The following is a 19,149-nucleotide window of genomic DNA, read 5'->3' on the forward strand; positions in this document are numbered from 1 at the left end:
CTTTATGCCCACTCAGGCAATGTAAATATTTCCCATATGTGTTGACTGCTTGTTGCCCAGCTTCCAATTCTGAAAGAGACACTGAAAATATCCCAAATACTCCTTTTTAATTTATACCAAGAGTCTGCAGCTGTCTTTATGCCTGCAGTTGAAAGAACAGTTCTCTAATAAACTAGAAAGAGAGATATCTCACTCTGGGAAGAGTAAAAGATATAATCTTATATTTTAGGTATAAATTGAAACCATTTTCATATCCCAGAACAGATCTAAATTTCAATAAAAATAAATTGCCCTTTAAATTATAGATAACAATAAAATTAAAGACAGCCAAAATGCAATCTATCTTGAATTTTGAATTATATCCTAAAACTCTCAATATTTTGGCCCAGGATACTGTTATGGGGACCATCTTCATCACCCAAAATCAAAATATATGGTGTGATAAGGAATGATTTGTGCTGCTACATGGGGAGCAACAAGCAGTCTGAGGTCTGTACTATAGCTAATGATGTGTCAAAATTCCCAAGATATTTTGGTAACTTAAAGCAGTGCTTTTCAAAGTGTGGTCCATGGACCACCCGCATCATTATCACCTGGGCTTTTTGTTAAAATACATATTTCAGGACCCTATACCAGAGTAACTGAAGCAGACAATGTGGGCAGAGGACCAGAAATCTGCTTTCTAAGTTCTTCAGGTAACTTTTTCACCTGCTACAAAAATCTAACACTCAGGGAGTAACTGAAAGAAGACAAGAGAAAGAAATATTTAAAATCAGGGCATTGGAAGACAGGCCAGAAACTCAGACAAGGAAACATCCTTACTTAGATCTTAAAGCAAGGGGATATAAGAATCTAGTAGTCTTGGAAGAGAAAGCATCATATGGATGGCACTTTAATAGGACTTCTCAAGGGGATTTTGAAGACTCCTTAACATTGCATTTCAGGAAGGGGGCTATCATAATCTCCAGCAACAGCTGAAATGGCTGGCACTAATGTGTGTGCCATCCCCTAAGTCTTTCTGGTAGTCTACCCTGAATATCAGAAGTCCGGAATAGGCATAGCCCTGCAGAATATCTGGTTTTCTGGGATTACCAATACCTGTAATTTACTTCTCTCTACTACCATTTGACTCACTGATAGCTCAGCCCTGCCCCGCAGATTTGGGATCTCCTATTGTAACCTGAGTTCTTGCTTTTTTTAGTGTGTTAATTCCTATCTAGTGTCTAGTACTCAGGTGCTCAATGAGCCTGCATCTTGCTTTCCATTTCACCCTTAAGAAGAGTCCTATCCATGAACTCCAGCCAATCTGCTGACTGATTTCCCTGAAAACAAAAGCCTGCTTGACCTGTTTAGTATACCTGTTCTTTGACTGCCTGCTATCTTGCTCTCTCTGATGGACTGGACCTCATTTGCCACATCTTTGTATCTGTGATGCTGAGTGCTTCCCCAAATTATACCCCAGTGTTGTTAAACCTGGCAGATGCCATGTCTGGCCTCACAGAAAAGATTTTTGTTCAGAGCCTGCATCTGCACTTACATGGAGTGACAATCTCTGGTCCCACCCATGCACACAAGTCTACTTCTGCATATTCCCCCCTCTCTGTCTAAGGTAACACACTAAGCAGTAGGAAACTGGGCCATACATAGGAGGTTACCAAGTTTTGGCCAAGAAATTCTGTAGATGTCCCAGAGGACCAGTGAAAACCTAAATTTTCACTGGTCACGGGAGTTGGAAAATTCTCCCGTCATTAAATTAAGAACTCCTCAAGACTTAGATCTTCATAGGGGAAGTTCTTGCAAGTGAAAATTCAGTATTTATTCTTTGAGTAAACTGTAAACTCCTCAGAAAGTCAGTAAGTGATTTTTTCCTTTCTGTATGGAGCCCTTAGACTTGGAGCAGATATTACTTTTTGGGCAGCTTAGCTGTGCTTTAAGAACTTGGGTAAGGATCACTCATTTACCAGTATGGGCTCAGTTTATAAGGCACTTTTAGACAGGCAACAATCGTGAGCAAATCACCAAAATTTCAGCATTTGCTCCGTATCACTTAAGAGAACACCAGTGAGGAATAGAAAGATAACAGATGTTTCTGGTCCTTAGAGATCAGAATTTGGATGAAATGGAAACTAAAATATGAAGCTCTATTAAGCTGTCTCATGCAGAGATTCTCCTATAAGATTATTCTTTTCATTTCCTAGTCCTCTCACTTCTACGCTCAAGCTCAACACAGGTCAAAGCCTACACTTTGCCTTTCTGGCCTTGATATGTCTCCCACTTCAAAGAAAAACAAGAATAGCGTAATAAGATTACAAACCATTACTTCCACACTAGCGTTTTCTATAGCAACACAGACAAAAAAGTAATTGGTTTAAGTTTAAAAAAAAATGATCTCTGTAGAAGGAAGTAATGGATGTTGGTTTACAAAGTCAGGTGTATAAAGTGTAACTTCTTATTCTTTTATACTATCAAGTGACTGAAGCTTAATCTTGGTTAATCCAGGGCCCTCACTTTCTCGGGAGCAAACATCTAGGGTTCCATGTCTGGGATGGGGGAGAGTGGCAAAGTGGTCTGTGGTCATCATCCTCTGCACACACGGACATCTCTGAGATGCTGATTTCTACCTTCCTGGTCTGTTCCTGGACTTCAGTCCACAGGCCCAGGGACTAAGTCCTCTTTGTCCTGGCTCCTGGCTTCTGCAGGCTTGACTCTCATGTTGCCCCTTCTCTTCTCCTCCTGGCTGCATTGAGGGCGTGGGGATAAGCTGGGAGGCTGTTTTGGATATGTTTGCCTAGATACTCATGTCTAATGACCTGGCACCACACAGAGCAGCACTAAAAAATGATTCATTTTATAACCTTCACGCACTTCATATAGGAAGTGATTCACAGATTCCTCTACGTTCCCCCAGTCATATCCAGGTTTTCAGGTCTGTCTCCCATGTGTCCGGCTCAGGGAGTGGGAGAGAGGGTGGCAGAACATGGAGCCCTTACTTGGAACCCACCATCGTCCAAGCATCTAATGTCCCTTTGCTTCCCTCTGATGTTTCCCTTTGGTCCCACTACCATGAGAATCATTATCTGATCTTGGGGATGGAATAAAGGATCTGTTTTATTTTGTTGTTGTTGTTATAATTTAAACTGGATCCTGAGGATTTACGGAGTTAGCTTTTTGAAACTCAAAAGCTGTTACAAACAAAAATATCCAAAACATTTCTTTCTGAATTATCCCTTTCCTGAGGCAATATTTGTAATAAAAACAAATGGAATTTGAGCGAATATAAGGGGATAGACCATGAATGAATATCTCAAACTACTTCTTGAATGTCAGCACTGAGTCTAAGCCTCCATCATATAAAGGGATTGCCGAAACTCTCACAAATGGTGAAGAAGCTAAAATAAACAAATTTTAATAAAACTAACCCTAACCCTAACCTGAATGGCAAAATGAGTGAAGGTGGCAAAAAAAAAAGCTCATCTGCTTTATCATGAAATCTGAGTAAATATGAAATAAAATATATAGAGAGCAAAAACCTGGAATATTCTACCCAGAGGGAAAAAGAAGCAAGCTCATATTCTCTTGCCTGTGTCTTTTTACTTTCCAGTTGACTAACCAGATGTCTAGTGAGACAGGTTGGCCCATCCTTTAACATATCATTATATGGGAAAACCTTGCACATGATTTATGTACCTTTGTAACAACAAGACTAGAGTAATATCGGGCCCCTAAATTTGGCGTCTGCCTGTCAGGCACTGTACTGTACACTGGTCAAAAAACCTGTAAGACAAAGCCCCTGGCCTCCAGGAGCTCGGAGTATAGCAGAGCTAGGGAAGTAGACCAGTAAGTAAGAAGTTAAAGTGCAAAGCAATGGAAGCCATAGCAGAGTGCTGTGGGATTAAAGGGTACGGATGGAATCAGGGAGACCATCTAAGAAGAGGTAGTGATTTCTAGAAAGACAAGACTGAGGAACTATGGTCTAGGCTGAAAGACCGCCTATGTGTGGCAAATAACACAAAGGGGAGGCTGCAGAGATGCTGACTCCAGGTGTTCATATGAGAAGATGGCAGAGATGGGGACAAACCTGACAGGAGGGAAACATTCACTCTTATCAAGTTAGTTATCCTGAGCCATTTCCTCCAATCTCTGTGTGTGTTCATAAGCAATACAGGTTTTCATATCATAAAACTGCCATAACATAATGTTCATACTATTTTGAAATGTACATGTATATCTCTGACACACAGAGCTTTACTGCAGAGAGCACTGTGGAGCATTGGAAGTTGCACTTTGGGGATAATTCATAAATATTTCATTATTCTAGTTGGTATGTATGTCCCTAATTCCCATTTCAGGAGTTAAAGAAGTTTAAAGTCAAGTGCTTGGAAGGCTTTCTCTACCAAAAAGCAGTTCCTGTGAATGGATCTCTAATATACATACTAGAGTGAACGAGTCCTGCTGACACAGAAAGATAGAGGGAGGAGAGAAGACTCAGGCTTATTCTATGTAATGTTGAGACTGTTCAATGAATTAATATTCCAAGAAGTTGCCAGCATAACTGTAAGGTAGATGTTCTTATAGAGGAAACATGTTCTAGATTTGCTTTATGATCATGGATAAGTCACATAGCCTACTTTGGACTGTTTTGGTCATTTGACATATGGGGGGGGGGCTCAATTACAAGATCTTTAAGATCCCATCCAACTTCCCTATTATATGATTTAGGCAACTTCCATTTATAAGTAATTAATGAGCTGATTAAGGACATGAAATAAGCCACAGAACCCTTTGATGCTAAGAAAGAGTCTAAGTCCTCTGACAGAAATAACTTAGCAGTCTCTGGGGGAAAGCACTAAAGGAGACACTAGCATAGCTTTTAAAAAACCCATATTGGATACAAGGGCAAATGGTCAGTTTATCTATCCAAAGTGACAGACATGTATCAATTTGGAAAAACTAAATTAACTCATTGCTTGCGGTTAAAACTATAGTGAAATAATATTCATGGCATACATCTGAAAACCCTTAATCATTACTTTGGAGTATTTCTGATCAAATTTGACCATGTCACTGCATGGAATCTTAACTTCAAAGAAAGAGAAGCAGTATGCAAATGAGGCAGGGAGCCTACTATCAAAAAACCTAGGATAGACTTCTGGCTACTCCACTTGTTTGCTTTGTGACTATAAGGTTGAGTCGTAAAGAATAAAGAAAACCACATATAAATATAAAAGAAAAGTGTTTATTTCCATCATGTAGTTCGTAGTTATTAAAAAAGAAAAAAACCCACTTTGTTTAACTTTTCTTGCTCTCCTTTCTTAAAAGAAAATAATGGGACAGGAGATGCCTTTGTCTCAAAATGAAATGCAACACCCACTTACCTTTGTTTTACCATCACTTGCAATTGGGCTAAGATCATTGGTATTATCTGGGTTTAACTTTAGTGTGGGTTTCTTCAAAAAACCAAATTGAACTCATGAAGAATAAAACAGTTTCTTTAAGATTAATTGAAAAAAAAAATGGAAAAAAAAAGATTAATTGGATTTCACTTTTTAAGGATGTTTAGTGTAAATATAATAAAATTTGCTCTTTTGAGTATTGAAGGAAGGAAGGAATGTGCGGGAAGTGTACAGAGCACTAGCTAGAACTTATGCACGTTAGCCATTTTTGGAACCCTTATTTTATGTGAGAAAATGAAAGCTTAGAAATATTAAGTAACTTGCATAGGATGATACCTGTAAATTGTGCCAGGGCTGGGCCTCAAGTCCTGAAATTCAGCTCCATAGCCCTTGCTCTTAACCCTCTACTAAGAACTCACTGAAAAATTGAGGGAGAATATACATATATATCTCTTCTAAATTGCCAGTAGTGTGGAAGATGGACTGGAGTGGTAAAGTATTAGGGAGATAATTAAATTCTGAGCAAGATGGTGGCCATGAGAATGAAGAGGAAAAAATGCTGGGAATACACATTTTTTAATTCTATAATCACCATCACCTGACTGTATAGGAAGTGAGGAAGGAGATAAAGATGAAGGGCTGGTTTGAGCTGGGGTAAGATAAGGAGTTTGAAGCACTGGAATACCTCCATTGCTGGAGACAGCATTGTATAGGAGGCTCTGACTAGCAGGGCAACTACGTAAGGTTGTACAGACAAGTTGGGGCTGAGATACAGCCCAGTTCCCTGCCAAGTCAAAGCATTGTGCATCCAGAGGAAGGGGACCTTTATTATAACTTGTATAAAGTATGGATTAGAAGAGGTCTTGCTGACCAGATCTCTAGATTGGCCTTTAAGTTGAAGCCGTGAGACTGGATGCAATCTTCTGAGGAAGAAAGTATAATGGGGGGAAATAAAACAAACACACAAGGAGGTGGGAAGAAGACAGGAGCCCTCTGAAGAGAGTGAAGAAAAAAGAAATGGAAGTACAGGCCAGTACAAGATCCCTAACATCTCACGACAGAAATATTTCAAGAAGAGGAAATAGTATAAATGGTAGAAAAAGCAGAGGTGGGCACAAGGATAAGAAGCTGTTGGATTTAACCATTAATTAACCATCATTAGCAACCTCTGAGAGAAATTTTCAGTATTGTGATAGAAATAAATGCCAAACTGCAAAGAGTTATAGAGTCAGAGGGAGGCGAGGAAGCAGAAGCAGAAAATGCAAATTCTTCTTGGCACCAAGAAGAGAAAGCTTGGTTGAGAAAGCTGAGTGTGTATTTGTTTAGTGTAGCAGAGGCTTGAACATTGGTTGTACCCTGAGGAAAAGCAAAGGTGCAAGTAAAAGGATATAATTTATGAAGTAAGGCCTGGTTTCATCTTCATAAATATTTTGTTTAAAAGTTCCATAAACACCAGTGGCCCAGGAAATTCTTTAGCAAATACTCATTAATGAAATGACAGCTATTTAAAAATGTTCCCATAGCTATTATATGTTTATCACCCCTTGTTTAATAAAGACTTCTGGCATGGAATTTTGAGTTCTTTCTTTAGTATGAGAACTCTTCCGTTCCCTGAGGATTTTCAGAGAATAGGGTACATGGTTGACCTCTTACTCAGACAGAAGGAAATTATGCTTTCACCTCTTGCCCCTGAATAAATTTATCGCCCAGTCATTACTTCTTCTGGATGAATATAGAAATTAGACTGAAAGCTGGAAGCCTGGATTCTAGATGAGTAATATTTCCGGACTTAGTTCTCCTACTCTGTAAAAAGAGAGATTTGGACTTGCTAACTTCTAAGTCATTACAGCTCTAAAATAATCAAATGAACAAAAATCATATGTAAATGAATGCTTATCCTTATTTTGTTTATCAAAGAACACACTGAAACAACATGGGTTCCCAAAGATGGGGGCACATATTCTATTATGTACGGTATAGTCATAGAATGGAATATTATACACTTGTCAATTATCTATTTTCCAAAGTGTTCTGAATGATATAGAAAAAGTTGCCAATAAAATGTTACATGAAATAGGTGGAAATCAAATGTGCAGTGTTAAGCCAATTTTGTAAAAATAAGATGAAACAAAATGTTGGTACTGTATTATGTACATAGATACAGAAAGAAGTCTCACAATAGGAATTAATCTTCTAGAGAGTGGAATTGGTGAGAATAATTTATTTTGTCACTCTCTTTATAACCATTATAATTGTTAACTCCCTTGTGAGTTGGGAAAGGCATTTTACATTTGAGGTTTACAAGAAGGTTGTTTTCATTTCCACTGTATTCAACTCTACTTACAATGTTTTCATGTGTGGAGAAGGAGGACCTATAAGTGCCGTCTTCCCTGCTGGACTAGCACCATGTTGCAGAGAAGGACCACAGAAGACACGCTTGATATTAAACATATTCAAAAGCAAGCAGGTTGGAGATAGAAGCTACAGAAACATGAAAATTGCTCCTTAGAATTACTATTATTTTTTGTTAGTTTGGAAAGATGTCAGTGTTTGCCTAGATCTTTCTAACTTATATAATCTTTAAAGTTTTTTTTTAAATTTTAAGATCACCAAAATAATATTTGGCTTGTAAAATTGTCTTAGACTCAGACACATTTATTTATTCTTCTAATTTCCTACTGTCTCCCCACAAAATATATATATATATATATATATAATATTAATACAATCAAATGCTAGCAACATCTGCTGTAGCAAATGTATTATAAATCCCACAATACCTTCAGCAAAATAAACCAAACAAAAAAGGGGTAGGGCTTCCCTGGTGGCGCAGTGGTTGAGAGTCCGCCTGCCGATGTAGGGGACACCGGTTCGTGCCCTGGTCCGGGAAGATCCCACATGCCACGGAGCGGCTGGGCCCGTGAGCCATGGCCGCTGAGCCTGCGCGTCCGGAGCCTGTGCTCCGCAACGGGAAAGGGGTAAAGGAAAATGGCTGACACCTCCGTGTCCTCCAACTCTGCTTTTTAAATTATTTTTGACAATAGGCACCTGATGCTTTTTCTTCATAGAAATGTACAGTTCCAAATTACTGTGTGCTAACAGCAATTTCCTAATTTGTTAAATGGCATTGTCTAATGAAGTTTTCATGTTTTAGCATGACCCAGCAGTAAACTAAATAACAAATACTCCAATAATAAAATATGAAGTAAAACATATGGTTTTAGTATCATGTTATTTGTTAATACCGTTTTAAGTTATATTCATTCAACAAACACTTATTGCATGACTAAGACATACCAAAAGAACCTTAGTCTTTGACCACATCACCTTTTAAATTCTCTAGAAGTACCAATTTAGTACATTAAACAAAGGCCAATATATAAGGATGTAGTTCAGTCAGTTTGAGCATCTCTTCTTTCCTGAGAGGTTGTAATTGAAAATAAACTAAATGCAGATTTTTATGGGAACAAATCAATTATCTCTCTGTTCAGCAATTTAGGAAATATCAACAGCTTCTCTCCCTAGCTCACAACCTACAGCATTAAGCTTGACAGCCCCTTGGAACACATACATCTTGCTCACTGAATTCTAGTTCATGAGGGGCTAGCTTCTGAGACTTCTGGAGAATCCTCACGAGGTTATGTTAAAAAGGATCCTTACAAGGCATTATCAGTGAACACTGTCATGTGTTAATTTATTTTAGCTTTTTCTTCCTTTACTAGTTTGATAAAGCATTTTCTAAATAGAAGTCTTCCCAAGTGTGTATTCCTAATGGCATTAAGTTTTCAGGGATTTTTTTTTTTTTTTTTTTTTTTTTTTTTTTTTTTTTGCGGTACGAGGGCCTCTCACTGTTGTGGCCTCTCCCGTTGCAGAGCACAGGCTCCGGATGCGCAGGCTCAGCGGCCATGGCTCACGGGCCCAGCCGCTCTGCGGCATGGGGGAATCCCCCTGGACCAGGGCACGAAGCCGCGTCCCCTGCATCGGCAGGCGGACTCTCAACCACTGCGCCACCAGGGAAGCCCTCAGGGATTTTACGTTTAGATGTTGTGGTAATATAGTTCTCATGCAAAATATGCATCATATATAAAATTTCCTAATTAGGTATGAATGTGAAAATTAAATTCTGATTAACCTGAAATAGTCAAGTAAGGGAAACCTTCATCATATTGACTTAAAATAACAATAGTATACTTTCAAATTTAAAGAGTTATGTTTCAATTAGAATATCATTTTATTTTAAAATAACTCATGCCATTTAACTGAAAGAAGGAGGGAGGGAAAAATCTCTATCTTTTAGACAATGTTTCTAAATTTATGTAGACCCTAAATTCACTGTTGCAGACAAAAGGCAGTCCTTAATTCATTGTTTCAAACAGAAAGACTTTGTCATATACACCACAAGATGCTTTAACATCTAGAACAATTTCTACGGTGACTAGGAGAAATCTGTATTTAAAAAAACAGCTTAAGTTTAAAAAGGGCCTCCAATACAAAAGGCCTCACAATGTAGTTCTATACAAAGCTCTATGATCAAGTCATTAGCAGTGGATTCTGATTAAAGTTGGAATGTAGAATTGCCCTGGACTCAGCTTATAGCTTCACGTATCTGTCTAATATACCCAGTTTTAATATTTTTCTTGTGTAGAATAGGATTAATTATCAAGATCATTGAGAAACCAGTGATTCATTTTGCTCTGAAATGCACAACATAAAAAATATTGGAAGACAAGAAAACATATATTCAGCTACTAAATTCAATGCTTTACAGTATTTTTCAGCTTAAAAAAAAAGCTGCAAGAGAAGATGCAGTTAAAGAAACCAAGATATTATTGAGACAATTAGCCTTGCATTCCTCTTTTTTCCCTAAAGTATCATCACCACACAGAAGAATTGCATAGACTAGATGATGATGATTTTTTTTCCTTTTCTCTCTTTCCTACAAAGCAGTATTATGCTATTTCCCAGTCATACATGCATGTGAATAGCATATGGGTGAATGGGACTAAAATAGAATACATAGTACTTGATTAATATTAATTAATATTATAGACCCCTTGGGATTTGGCTAGTCACTGATTCCTTGACACATGTCTCCAATAACTGTATAAAAAGCAGAACAGGGCTTCCCTGGTGGCGCAATGGTTAAGAATCTGCCTGCCAATGCGGGGGACATGGGTTCGAGCCCTGGTCCGGGAAGATCCCACATGCCATGGAGCAACTAAGCCCGTGCACCACAACTACTGAGCCTGCGCTCTAGAGCCCGTGAGCCTCAGCTACTGAAGCCCGTGAGCCACAGCTACTGAAGCCCGTGCGCCTAGAGCCCGTGCTCCACAACAAGAGAAGCCACTGCAATGATAAGTGTGTGCACTACAACGAAGAGCAGCCCCTGCTCGCCATAACTAGAGAAAGCCTGTGCACAGCAACAGAGACCCAGTACAGTCAAAAATAAATAAATAAAATAAGTAAATTAAAAAAAAAAAAAAAGCAGAACAAATAGCACTTTCTGTATTTGATGCAGGAATGAGGTAGTTATCCCAGAGCCACTTCCATGACAACACAACTAAGAACTTGGACATAAACCAAGTCTCCTAAGCACCTAAAATAGATGTCACTGTGTCTATGTACTTTGGTTCTACACTTTCCTCATAAAAGATTCTCTTGGGGTCTTCAGATAAAGTTATTGTCTCTCATTCCTTCCATAATTTTTTATAAACTTGTTTGTTTTCTGGTTTCCTTGTGCACAGCACAAATGAAATAATAATTACAAAGGGATGGTTGAGGCTGAAGACAGTTGTTAGAGAATGCAAACTGTCCACATCAGTAGGTAATGAAATCCCATTTCCATATGGATGGTGGACACACACATAAAAAATGTCCTATAAGAATAACATAACAAGTTTTAAAAGCATAGTAATTATGTGACCTTTTGACATAAGAATAGGCTTACACACCACAGAATAGAGCCCCCAAGTATTATTATATTATAGAATAATTCCATTATGTGTATTCATGACGAGAATGCCGAGCAATTCAGAAAACATTAAATTGAATTTAGTCTCCTCCAGAGAGATAGCAAAATATATAGTGGATTTCAGAAAGATGACTCTCCAAAAATGGCTAAATCCTTTCTAAAACTTTTGGAGTTTTCAGTGGTAGACTTGTAAGATTTCTTTCTGGAAAGTCCACAGATAGAGAACTCCTTTTATTGACCAGCAGCAAATACTATATATTAGTTAACCAGGCCTCTGGGGAAAGAGTGACATCTCAGATGACAGTGGTACAAGGGGTCTTTTCTGTCCACTCCACTGCCACGTGGGCTATTCCTCTTCTTCTGCTCCGAAAGCCCCTCCATAGCTCAGTGATTTAAAATCTTATGGCAAACATCACTCTTAGAAATGTTGTCCCTTTAAGGTGGATGAGCTTAACAAGATAAACTTCATTTAAAAAAAAGCAGGCTTACCAGAATTTTTAAAGATAAATGGGGGTAAAGGGAAGGAAGGGTTAAAATTAACAAGTATAGAAACAAACTAAAGATAAAACCCCAATTCAAAAGCTTGTGTTTTCCAGGTCAGACCCACCAAGCTGTAATGAGGTCAGGGAGCCTCGACTGAGCCAAAGTGCCTGGAGCTGCCCTGTGCTGGTCCTCTTATCTGATTGGCTATATAGGTTTTATACTTGAAGCTGATGATGCATTAACCAATCTCTGCCCCCCCTCCCCCCAGGTCAAGAGCATTCTGTAATATTAAAGCATATCCCTCTTTATTTGATATGAACAATAAAACATAAAAACCACCCATGACAAGAAGAAACAAAGGACAAAGTTAAACTAAGCTTCAAAATAAAATAACAACAATTATTAGGTTCCTGAAAACAAAACTAAACAAAATCTGAGCAGCTTCAACCACCAACAGCTACAAAACAATACTAAAGAGCTAAAGAGCTAAGATATTTTAGAGTGTGTTTTCTCTCAGAATAGAGGCAAAGTGGGAGAAAAAGGTCAAATGACCACAGAATACTTGTGCCCGAAACAAATGAACCCTGAAGGAGATTTCAGTGAGTAAAAAACAGTACCTTATAAGTAACTGGTCTTGTCTACTCACAGCTGTTTCCAGTGCCGACTCTTGTTTAACTGTCTACTGACTTCAGTTTAAAGTTAATTCTGTTGGCAAAAAAGTACAGAGCTTGTCTGGAAAATGCTGTTTGGACATAAACCATTCCTTTCAAAGCGGTGGTAGCTGTAGTTAAGTTTTCTTGTAGAGGGGGATATAAACCCTTCCTGTAGCTAATTTTATTCCTCCTCCTTCCCCTCAGACTTAGTCAGTATCCTCCTATCCCATATATTGAAGAAAGAGACTAGGAGGGAAGAAAAAAAAAAAAAAAAAAAAAAAAAAACTGCCAGGAAATATACCTTAAATAATGTAGTATTTGAGCATTCAGAAAAAAGACAAAATTTTTTTTTAAAAAGAAAAGGAGAATTAAAAATGAGAAGCGTAGAAAGCACAACAGGATCTTAAATATAATTTAACCCAATGCCCTCATTTTATAAATAATGAAACTGATGCCCAGAGAAAACATGATTTGTGCAAGGTCACTCACATAGCTCATTCGTGCCAGCTAAGAATAGTTACCAGGTTTCACAATTCCCAATTCAATGCTTTTTCTACTACGCTAGTGTACCTGAGGGGAAATGGTTTAGCTTTTTCCTCTGTATCCTTGTATAATACCCAAATGAGCTGGCAGGATGAGTAACACAATTACAGTGTGAAAACAATCTGTTCTCAGAAAAAAAAATTTCCCTCCACTTTAAAATCCTTAAGAGTGAAAGTCTCTCTATAATGCCTAATTTCTTTTATACTTAGGAAATAATCTTTCCACTGATGATTTTCCAGAATATTTTTATGACTCAGGAGTTGCCATTTTTCAGGGGATGTGAACATCCCTTAGTGCTTACAGAGAACTACTTCTGAAAGGGATGGACCTGTGACAGGTGTTCAGTATTTCTACCCAGTATCAGTGGTATTGTTACATGGCTCTCGAACGGGAAACACATTACTATTACCAAAAATCTCCACTTCCAATTTGTCAGAAAAATTTTTACCACACATACAAGTTTATTCTTGACTATTATTTATTATACGTGACCAAATAATTATAAAAGTATACTTTTTAAAATGAAAATTGGATTAGATTTTTTGAAACATGTTTTCCAAAATGCTGAGTAATTAATGCATACAGTATCATTTTTACAACACTGACGAATAAGCAATTCATATTCAGAACACGTAAATGCTGAGAGAGAAATCTCGTAAAACCAAGTGCTTCTTGACACAATGGCACAATCCTATTCTCCTTTTATTCTGAACTGTCTGATTGTGCTCTATGCAAAGGGAAATTCCACAGACATTAACATCTAATCTACATTTATACGTAACACTAATATGTCAAATATGACAAGTTTGACACACTGATATGTATTTCTTGGGCTTACTTAAAGTTTTCCATATTTTCCTTTTATTTCTTTTTTGATTTGAACATTTTGCCTGTTGTCTGTTAGAAAAGGCAGAAAGGAAGCGTGAGTAAAACTTTGAAAGAGAAGTAGGCTGTGAGGAGACACACAGAGATTTAGATGGATTCAGGGTTGTTGAGCGGACTCAGGAAAAATGGTGTAGAGAGAAGTCACATACCAGCAGGTTGTTTAGAACAGAAGTGGGCTGAGCCACAGACAATAGATTATAGGTATTGACTTCAGGAACCAAAGTCTCTCAAAATTGGTTAAGCAAAGAAAGAACCAGCAATTTTGGTGACCAGTGCAAGCAACAGGAAATTGGCCCTCAAACTTACTTTGTAATTCATGACATGGTTCCTTTCTACGAATTGGGAGGGAAGCAAGCGCTGTCAATATGTGAAATTCAGCACGATCTAAAATAGCACAGTGATATACGACCATTTAAAACTTTTTTGTCCCTTTATATTGAGGACCCTTGGACATACTCCAGGTTGCCCTACACTGGGCATGCTCTGAATTTCAGAATACTAAGGTAGTTTAGAGGGGAAGAGTCACTGTGTTATGAAGACGGAATCTGTGGAGTTGAATTCCACTGATGGGAGAAGTACTTACGGCAGAGGTGAACTCCAGGGCAGACTGTATTAACACAGACAAGGCAGTCGGAATTCTCTAACTCTTGATCTCCTCCTCCTTTTCAGGTTTACAGTAACGTAAGAAGAAAGCTTGTACTAAAGAATCCCAGAGAGCAGTTTTGTGATAGCAGTGAAGGGAAGTGAATGCATGAACAGTTATTAGATTATTCTATGCTTGGGAGAAGTTTTCATACATGGAAGTTTTTAACAGGCCCAGGGGACTGATGCACATAAAAAATCTCAAGCATTAACCCTCTTAAACCAATTCCAGCACATGCTTACTTGGTTGCCCATTTCCTCTCACAATCCAGTCTCCTAGCAGCAGCCAGAGTAATTATTCCCCTCTTCCTCTCCTCTGCTGGTTTCTATCATTCCTTGCTACATATCATCCAATGGTTTTCCATCATTACTCTCCTTCATCCCTTCCAATGGTTTCCCATTATCCCCTGGTTCATAGGGTCCAATAGTTTCCCATCATTCCCTGTTTCATCCCTATAAGTTTCCCACTGCCCTTCGTATAAATCCAAATGCCTAACCATAGCCTCCTAGGCTCTTCATCATTTCGCCCCTGTTTATCTTTCCTGCTGCTTTCCTAACCTGTTGTTCCATCTGTCTAGCATGTTCCTCCCTCATATCTTCACAGAACTATCCCCCTTCTCAGCACTCAAAGCTCATCTCAAATGCTTCCTCTCAGCTTCCAGGAAGATGGCGGAAGAGTAAGACGTGGAGATCACCTTCCTCCCCACAGATACACCAGAAATACATCCACACGTGGAACAACTCCTACAGAACACCTACTGAACGCTGGCAGAAGACCACAGACCTCCCAAAAGGCAAGAAACCCCCCACGTACCTGGGTAGGGCAAAAGAAAAAAGAATAAACAGAGACAAAAGAATAGGGACGGTACCTGCACCAGTGGGAGGGAGCTGTGAAGGAGGAAAGGATTCCACACACTAGGAAGCCCCTTCGCGGGCGGAGACTGCGGGTGGTGGAGGGGGAAAGCTTTGAGCTGCGGAGGAGAGCACAGCCACAGGGGTGCGGAGGGCAAAGCGGAGAGATTCCCGCACAGGGGATCAGTGCTGACCAGCACTCACCAGCCTGAGAGGCTTGTCTGGTCACCTGCCGGGGCGGGCGGGGCTGGGAGCTGAGGCTCGGGCTTCAGTCGGAGCGCAGGGAGAGGACTGGGGTTGGCGGCGTGAACACAGCCTGCAGGGGGATAGTGCCCCACGGCTAGCCGGGAGGCAGTCTGGGGAAAAGCCTGGACTTGCCAAAGAGGCAAGAGACTTTTTCTTACCTCTTTGTTTCCTGATACGCGAGGAGAGGGGATTAAGAGCGTTGCTTAAAGGAGCTCCAGAGACGGGCGCGAGCCGCGGCTAAAAGCGCGGACCCCAGAGACGGGCATGAGACGCTAAGGCTGCTGCTGCCGCCACCAAGAAAGCCTGTGTGCGAGCGCAGCTCACTCTCCACACCCCCCTTCCGGGGAGCCTGTGCAGCCCTCCACTGCCAGGGTCCCGGGATCCAGGGACAACTTCCCCGGGAGAACACACGGCGCGCCTCAGGCTGGTGCAACGTCATGCGGGCCTCTGCCGCCGCAGGCCCGCCCCGCACTCCGTGCCCCTCCCTCGCCCCAGCCTGAGTGAGCCATAGGCCCCGAATCAGCGGCTCCTTTAACCCCGTCCTGTCTGAGCGAAGAACAGACGGTCTCTGGCGACGCAGAGGCGGGGCCAAATCCGAAGCTGAACCCCGGGAGCTGTGAGAACAAAGAAGAGAAAGGGAAATCTTTCCCAGCAGCCTCAGGAGCAGCGGATTAAAGCTCTACAATCAACTTGATGTACCATGCATCTGTGGAATACATGAATAGACAACGAATCATCCCAAATTAAGGAGGTGGACTTTGAGAGCAATATTTATGATTGTTTCCCCTTTTCCTCTTTTTGTGAGTGTGTATGTCTATGCCTCTGTGTGAGATTTTATCTGTATAGCTTTGCTTCCACCATTTGTCCTAGGGTTCTATCCGTCCGTTTTCTTGTTTTATTTTAATAATTTTTTTATTTTAATTATTTTATTTTATTTTACTTTATCTTCTTTCTTTCTTTCTTTCCTTCCTTCCCTCCTTTAGACAACGAATCATCCCAAATTGAGGCGGTGGACTTTGAGAGCAGAATTTATTATCTTTTCCCCTTCTCCTCTTTTTGTGAGTGTGTATGTATATGCTTCTGTGTGAGATTTTGTCTGTATAGCTTTGCTTCCACCATTTGTCTTAGGGTTCTATCCGTCCGTTCTTTTGTGTTTTTTTTAATTTTTTTCTTAATAATTATTTTTTATTTCAATAACTTTATTGTATTTTATCTTACTTTTTTTTACTTTATCTTCTTTCTTTCTTTTTTCCTTCCTTCTCTCCTTCCTTCCTCCCTCCCTCCCTCCTTTCTTTCTTTCTTTCTTTCTTTCTTGTTCTACTAATTCTTTCTTTCTACTTTGTCTCCCTTTTATTTTGAGCCATGTGGATGAAAGGCTCTTGGTGCTGCAACCAGCAGTCAGTGCTGTGCCTCTGAGGTGGGAGAGCCAACTTCAGGACACTGGTCCACAAGAGACCTCCCAGCTACACATAATATCAAACAGCGAAAATCTCCCAGAGATCTCCATCTCAACACCAGCCCCCAGCTTCACTCAACGACCAGCAAGCTACAGTGCTGGACACGCTATGCCAAACAACTAGCAAGACAGGGACACAACCCCACCCATTAGCAGAGAGGCTGCCTAAAATCATAATAAGTCCACAGACACCCCAAAACACAACACCACACGTGGACCTGCCCACCAGAAAGACAAGATCCAGCCTCATCCACCAGAACGCAGGCACTAGTCCCCTCCACCAGGAAGCCTACACAACCCACTGAACCAACCTTAGCCACTGGGGACAGACAACAAAAACAACGGGAACTACGAACGTGCAGCCTGCAAAAAGGAGACCCAAAACAGTAATATAAGCAAAATGAGAAGACAGGAAAACACACAGAAGATGAAGGAGCAAGATAAAAACCCACTAGACCTAACAAATGAAGAAGAACTAGGCAGTCTACCTGAAAAAGAATTCAGAATAATGATAGTAAAGATGATCCAAAATCTTGGAAATAGAATAGAGAAAATGCAAGAAACATTTAACAACGACCTAGAAGAGCTAAAGATGAAACAAACAATGATGAACAACACAATAAATGAAATTAAAAATACTCTAGGGATTCCCTGGTGGCGGAGTGGTTGGGAGTCTGCCCGACGATGCAGGGGATGCGGGATTGTGCCCCAGTCCGGGAGGATCCCACATGCTGCGGAGAGGCTGGGCCCGTGAGCCATGGCCACTGAGCCTGCGCATCCGGAGCCTGTGCTCCGCAACGGGGGAGGCCACAGCAGTGAGAGGCCCGCGTACGGCAAAATAAAAAAAAAACAAAAATACTCTAGATGGGATCAATAGCAGAATAACTGAGGCAGAAGAACGAATAAGTGACCTGGAAGATAAAATAGTGGAAATAACTACTGCAGAGCAGAATAAAGAAAAAAGAATGAAAAGAACTGAGGACAGTCTCAGAGACCTCTGGGACAACATTAAACACACCAACATTTGAATTATATGGGTTCCAGAAGAAGAAGAGAAAAAGAAAGGTACTGAGAAAATATTTGAAGAGATTACAGTTGAAAACTTCCCTAATATGGGAAAGGAAATAGTCAATCAAGTCCAGGAAGCACAGAGAGTCCCATACAGGATAAATCCAAGGAGAAATACGCCATGACACATATTAATCAAACTGTCAAAAATTAAATACAAAGAAAACATATTAAAAGCAGCAAGGGAAAAACAACAAATAACACACAAGGGAATTGCCATAAGGTTAAGAGCTGATCTTTCAGCAGAAACTCTGCAAGCCAGAAGGGACTGGCAGAACATATTTAAAGTGATGAAGGAGAAGAACCTGCAACCAAGATTACTCTACCCAGCAAGGATCTCATTCAGATTTGATGGAGAAATTAAAACCTTTACAGACAAGCAAAAGCTGAGAGAGTTCAGCACCACCAAACCAGCTTTACAACAACTGCGAAAGGAACTTCTCTAGGCAAGAAACACAAGAGAAGGAAAAGACCTACAATAATGAACCCAAAACAATTAAGAAAATGGGAATAGGAATATACATATTGATAATTATCTTAAATGTAAATGGACTAAATGCTCCCAGCAAAAGACACAGATTGGCTGAATGGATATAAAAACAAGACCCATATATTTGCTGTCTACAAGAGACCCACTTCAGACCTAGAGACACATACAGACTGAAAGTAAGGGGATGGAAAAAGATATTTCATGCAAATGGAAACCAAAAGAAAGCTGGAGTAGCAATTCTCATATCAGACAAAGTAGACTTTAAAATAAAGACTATTAGAAGAGACAAAGAAGAATACTACATAATGATCAAGGGATCGATCCAAGAAGAAGATTTAACAGTTGTAAATATTTATGCACGCAACATAGGAGCACCTCAATACATAAGGCAAATACTAACAGCCATAAAAGGGGAAATCGACAGTAACACATTCATAGTAGGGGACTTTAACAGCCCACTTTCACCA

The 19,149-nt window shown here is 39.9% G+C and overlaps 1 protein-coding gene across 2 annotated transcripts in view; it reads right to left on the reverse strand.

Annotated features, from left to right (window-relative positions):
* The window catches only part of ARHGAP24 (Rho GTPase activating protein 24), a 507,712-nt gene that overhangs the window by 188,043 nt on the left and 300,520 nt on the right, over positions 1-19,149 (reverse strand). Inside the window, exon 1 of one of the 2 annotated variants that reach the window (XM_082653465.1) lies at positions 12,465-12,586. The exons of the other annotated variant lie outside the window; for it this stretch is intronic. The gene's annotated coding sequence lies outside the window, so the exon portion shown is untranslated. Of the gene's footprint in view, positions 1-12,464; positions 12,587-19,149 lie in introns of those variants that run through there. 2 annotated transcript variants of the gene reach the window in all.

The sequence above is a fragment of the Grampus griseus genome, assembly GCF_964374135.1.
Source record: "Grampus griseus genome assembly, chromosome: 4".
Taxonomy (NCBI): domain Eukaryota; kingdom Metazoa; phylum Chordata; class Mammalia; order Artiodactyla; family Delphinidae; genus Grampus; species Grampus griseus.